The sequence below is a fragment of the Bidens hawaiensis genome, unplaced genomic scaffold, assembly GCF_021521415.1.
Source record: "Bidens hawaiensis isolate Kalapana, Puna unplaced genomic scaffold, B.hawaiensis_p1.1 tig00012652_1, whole genome shotgun sequence".
Taxonomy (NCBI): Eukaryota; Viridiplantae; Streptophyta; class Magnoliopsida; order Asterales; family Asteraceae; genus Bidens; species Bidens hawaiensis.
This window is the reverse complement of record NW_027492048.1, coordinates 552,151-557,825: the sequence shown is the minus strand read 5'-3', so window position 1 is coordinate 557,825 and position 5,675 is coordinate 552,151. Positions and strand designations below refer to the sequence as shown.

Below are 5,675 nucleotides of genomic sequence, written 5' to 3'. Positions count from 1 at the left end.
GAATTTGTCATGATATTTAACTATTTTTCACCATTTTTGGCCAAAACCGAGCATTAAATTCACCAAATATTCATCCTTTGTCCAAAAATTACCAAAAATTCACAGAACTCATGTTTTCATATATCTAACACCTCTGTAAAATTTCATGACCTAACTCTACCCGTATCACAATCTGTCCAAAAATACAAACATCACACAAAACCGAACTACCTTGTGTTTCTAGCTTCAAACCGCAAGAATCTCGCTTTCTAGCCCTTGCTAGCAACTAGATACAACACCTACAAGCACAATAACACCACACCAAGCAAGTTACACCCACAATCAAGCCATTTCTTTCATGGTTTCGGTTATGATATAAAAACAACGATTTAACCGTAAAAATTCGTTTTTGGTTCGTTTAACTCCTTTCTTGGACCAAGATCCCTTGTATAACCCGTATACATCACTTGATCGTGCAAAAATCGGTTCCATCTCGGGTTTTCACCCTTTTTCACTTGGAAACCTCATTTCCTTGCAAGAACACTCAAGAAACGAACTTAAACACGTACATGACAAGATTTTACCTCGGTTTTTCTTGTTAAAAAGCTTGGTTTTTGGTTCTAGATCTTGAGAGAATATGAATATTGTTGAATTGTGTTGTGAAAAAAAGAAAATGAAATGTTGTTGGGGTTAGATGGTCCGATCGGACCTAATGGATGGGTGGGGTGGGGCCCACAACTTCATTTGTGGCCACATATTCAGATTCTCGTAATCTGGATAATGTTTTGGATAATCTGGTTCAGTTCGTTTTTCGGTTAAACGTCTAATTCGGCTTAAAACGAGGCTAAAACGGTCGTTTTTCGGCTTAAAAATGAAATTTATATAAAACTGATTTAAAAACTTCCAAAAACTTAAACCATGACTTTTATTAATTTAAAACATCATATTATTAATAATTGTGCATCTTTTTCGGCTTGATCGATCGTCTCTTGCTCGGTTTGGTATTAAAGGTTTCGTTTAACGTACCGACGTACCATTAAATCGAAATCCTTTTTCTGTGCTTTAATTTACTTATCCCGAAGCTTTAATACTTCGCAAACATCACTAAATAATATATATTTCGTCTATAATGCAATCCCCGATCGTTCGGGCTTCAATAACCGTTAATCGGTTAATCGTATTTCCAATACGATTAACTGTATAATCGAGTATAATTCGTACTATGAATCATACATACTCGTATAAACGCATCATAATTCACATATTCATTATTAACTAACACATAAATAGTATATACCGGTTAGGGTATACCTGATTTTGCCGGAATCGTTACAATAATAAGCTGGAGTTTATTGATGTCAAAGGTAGGAATTGCAACATTAGTTAATGTATCTCCTAATTTTGTCTCTTTAAGCTTCTCCCTTATGGAATCCTGAAGGCACTTTCCATCATACAATGGCCCATACATGTTCTTTACTATCTTTGTAACCGTATTGCTGTCGTTCAAGCAATCAAAATCATGTGAACATATATTGTTTACATATAGTTAAATATAAACAAGAAATTGGTATATGCAATCAAAATCATGTGAACGTTGTTTAGAAATAATTGAAGTTAACTATAAACAATGAAAATGGTATGTGAAGAAACACCCATGACGAAAAATATTGAAAAATACAAACAAAAATTTTACAAGATTAAAGGAAATAGTAAAACGCTCTTAAGAAATTGCCTTATAGTGTCTAACTCTATTTGTAAATTACACTTATTTACAAATACGGGACTAACCTTCACCATTTGGAACGCATAGGATTATTCAACACATTGGTACCGCTAGGCCAAGCACTCTTTCCAGGGCCGGCTGGGGCTAAAATCCTTTTATGCATACATTTAAATATATAAAACTAATAAAATATAACTTGATATTTACCATCTTACAATTATTGGACCAAAAACATTTTTTTATTCATAACCCATTTAATCAAGTTTAAATTATTGGACCCAAACTAAAAGCTAAAAAATTAAAATAAAAATCAAACGCAAAATAAAAGATAGCGGTCGATCAAAATTCTTCCATGGCTCCTTCATTCTTGTGAATGCTGAACAAAACCTGAACAACGACCATCCCAGCCAACCACCGTTGTTGGTTCGTCCTTGACCACAGGCTCATCTGCGGTTGACGAAGCCAGCCACCAAGGACCAAGGTATGTTTTTTCCCCAATGTTTAGAGAGCTTCATGAATCATCGGTTAGTCGTTAGCTATTACGGTATTTGATTTTAATAATATATTTTTCTTTGTTTATTGTTATAACATTAAGCGTCGTTTAAAAAAATTAGCTTAACTCGTTAGGGCTATGGACCTTCTTATTTTGGCTCGGCCAAGATATTTAAACCCTTGGAGATGGCCTTGACTCTTTGGTAGATTATGATACATATATATACTAGGATTAAATTTGTGGATATTACATATATATCAGGGTTGATGTTACAATATTAATAATGTATTGTACAGGGAGGGGTGTGTGTGTGCACGTGTGTGGGTGTTCCTTGTGCAATTGTTAACCTTCTGTACTTTACAAACAAGTAGAATGCAAGACACCAATGAATTTGACGATATTTTCTTCTCTCTTTAGTTTTCTTCTTCTCTTTATCGATCTTCATTTGATTACCAATTGCATCATTAGCAGTTGAAATCACAGATTATAGTTTAATATTAATGATCAAAAAATGGCTTTAATCATTACTGTAATATTTTTTAAAGTTAAAAGTTAAGATCGGTAAAGTAATGGCTGACCAAAAAAATATCATGCCTTTCCTTTATTGTTATGTTAATCAAATAAATTCAAGATCTTTACAATAAAGGAATATCATAAAGTTTTCTGTTCTTGATGTCTTTATTCAGTTCTATCTCATGTGTATATGTGGTATCCATCTTTAAACAGATTTGACTAGAAACTTGTTATGATTCCAAATAAAAATTGAATGAAGTTATCATTACCAATCTTGTGGGAAGATCTTTGGGCAGTTAGTGTGGTAGAAGTCTCTGATGTCTTTAGCCGCGAACAAAGGGCGCCTATTTTCATCTGGAGCTGTTAACATCGCCGTGATGAGACCACCAATACTAGTCCCAGCAATTATATCAAAATAATCTGCTATTCTTGCATCCTCACCATCTAGTTTCTAAACCATAAGATCCGCTAATAAAAATCAGGGTCTCAAGAAATCAATGGTTGCACGAATATTGGTAGAAACTAAAACAATTTTTTATTTAAATCAACATAAATATAGAAACCGCAGAAACTTGTTATACCTGAAGCTCGTTTTCAAGAAACTCGAGGATAATTGCTGGGATTAGACCTGTAATTCCACCACCATCTATGCTAAGGACTGTAATCAAATTCCCAAAAGCTGGGGGCTGTACTATTGAATTTGTTCTTTGCATAGTAATTGATGTTTTGCAACTGTTTAGTGTAATATGCTTCCCCTGGCATTAGTATTTATAGGCCCATGTTCTACTTTTCTTGCTCCATTATTCTGTGTGTGAACTAAGCTTTATTTTATTAAATTGTTTGGTCAAATTATGCTTTCCCATACAAGAACTATATGCCCAAATAATAAAATGGCACAAGGATGAAAATGAAAGTGTATTTTCTGTATATTTCATTATAGGAATCTGAATGTTTAATATAGATTTGTGCCTTAAATGGAATATTAAAATATGCAAGTCCAAATAATTTATTCCAAAGAATATGGTTCAATCATTAAATATTGAAATGTTGAAGTTATTAGTTCGATATGTTGGTCTAATGTTCTTGGTTAAAGACTTACAGTTATGTGCTAAAGTATAAATTCGAATAGCTAAATGGCTATCGAGGAACAATGCATATGGATGGAGGCCAGGTATGAGTTTCAATCGGCTTACTGTTAGGAGAGGCTTGAATCATGTCATGTTGCAGATTGACATTTGTTTCGATATGTGTAGGATATATTTAGATAATCCAATGGCACTCATTAATCCCTCAACTATATTAAGTTTGATAGTTTCTAATCCCGGTTTGAGTACTTTGTAATATTAAATAAAAGCGATTAATTAACATACCAACGTTTATTACTGTTGCTAAATTTTGAAGCTGTGTTGTGTTTTCAGCATTATAATTTTATGTGTTATGAAAAAGCAAGAAGATGATTACTACATATGATTATAGAAGAGTATTGTGTTTAAACAATGAAACTTTAACCATCAATGAATGTCATTTATAAAGTTATGTGTTACGCACAGGCGACATGTAGGCCTCACATTTAATCATAAATATCTAATTCGCGTGTAATGAGAGGGGCTCGGTAGATAATTAGGCAATGATTATTTAATTATTCTTATTTATTTGTGTTAGTTTTTATATTAACAAATGTAATTAAATATTAATAAATACACTTAAAATTGAAAAAACGTTAAAGTTTCATTAAGTTTTAAATAAAAAAAAAAACTAAAATAAAGAACTCAAACTTAAACCTGCGGGTCTGTAATCACCATGTTGATCCATATTTTTTATAGAATATGAAGATAGGAAAACCTTATGTAACATCAGTTTTTTTTTTTTTTTTTGGTAACATGTAATATATATGTTATTACATTTAATACAAAACATCGAAAACATAAAAAAAAATGTTTTGCTATTTTTTTACATTTTTTTACTAATTTTTATATATGTTTTCAAGAGAGAGAAAGTGTTTATATTTTTTTATTAACTTTAATTATGAACCACAAGATTTAATCTTTTATTAAAAACATGTGGTTGAGAATGAGTTTTTAGAGTTTTCACAACTTAAGTGAGTTTTTATTCTAACCTAACCCTTCATAACTACAAAACTTAGATAAAAGAATAATATTTTGGAGTGGTGGGACTTTAAATTATAACATGTCGAGTTTAAATAAGTGTTTAATGTTATTTTCATTATTTATTTATGTATTTATTTTTGATTTTTTTTTTTACTTTAAACAATCATATAACCGTTAGAATTAATTATCTCATTTTTTTTCAGTACGATCCAATGACTCACATTTAAAGGTATTCATCCAAGGGTTCAAATGTGTTCTTAATTTGATCAAAGATGGCCCACCCGATTTACTTTCTTCCTCTCACATGTCATAGCCAACCTTAAGGGCTCTACTCCATGTCGCATTCCGTGATGGTGTGGCTGGGCATTGTTTGCTGATATGGATCCCTTCTATGTTAGCAGATTGACATTTGTTTCGATATGTGTAGGCTAAACTTCGATAACCCCAATAACACTCAAATGTCCCTAAAATATATGAAGTTTGATAGTTTTTTATCACGGTTTAAGTACTTCGTATAAATAAATAAAAAGATTAACTACTATCGTCCATTATTGTTGCCAATTTTGAAGCTCTAGTGTTTTCGGCATTTTAATTTTATGTATTATAATGTTTTGTGCTATGAAAAAGCATGAATATACGATTATAGATATTTGTTTAAACAGATAAATTTTAAACTTTATAGGAATTGAACATTTAACCTGTTATTCTACATCCTAACTATCTGACTACTCCATCAACATAGGAATGACAATTACGATTATAAGTTATTGTGTTTAAATGATGAAATGTTAGCCATTACTTTTATTTCTTTTTTCACTCAAACATCATATAAAAAGTAAAGGAAAAAGGTGTTAAAGAA

General features: G+C 31.5%; 1 pseudogene across 1 annotated transcript; it reads right to left on the bottom strand.

Annotated features, from left to right (window-relative positions):
* Nucleotides 1-1,279: 1,279 nt before the first annotated feature.
* On the bottom strand, nucleotides 1,280-3,425 carry LOC143541857 (patatin-like protein 2 pseudogene; annotated as a pseudogene). Its single transcript, XR_013136817.1, has 3 exons — nucleotides 3,290-3,425; nucleotides 2,978-3,159; nucleotides 1,280-1,475 (listed from the first exon to the last, which is right to left on the bottom strand). The product of XR_013136817.1 is annotated as a patatin-like protein 2 pseudogene (transcript).
* Between the last annotated feature and the right edge of the window lie 2,250 nt (nucleotides 3,426-5,675).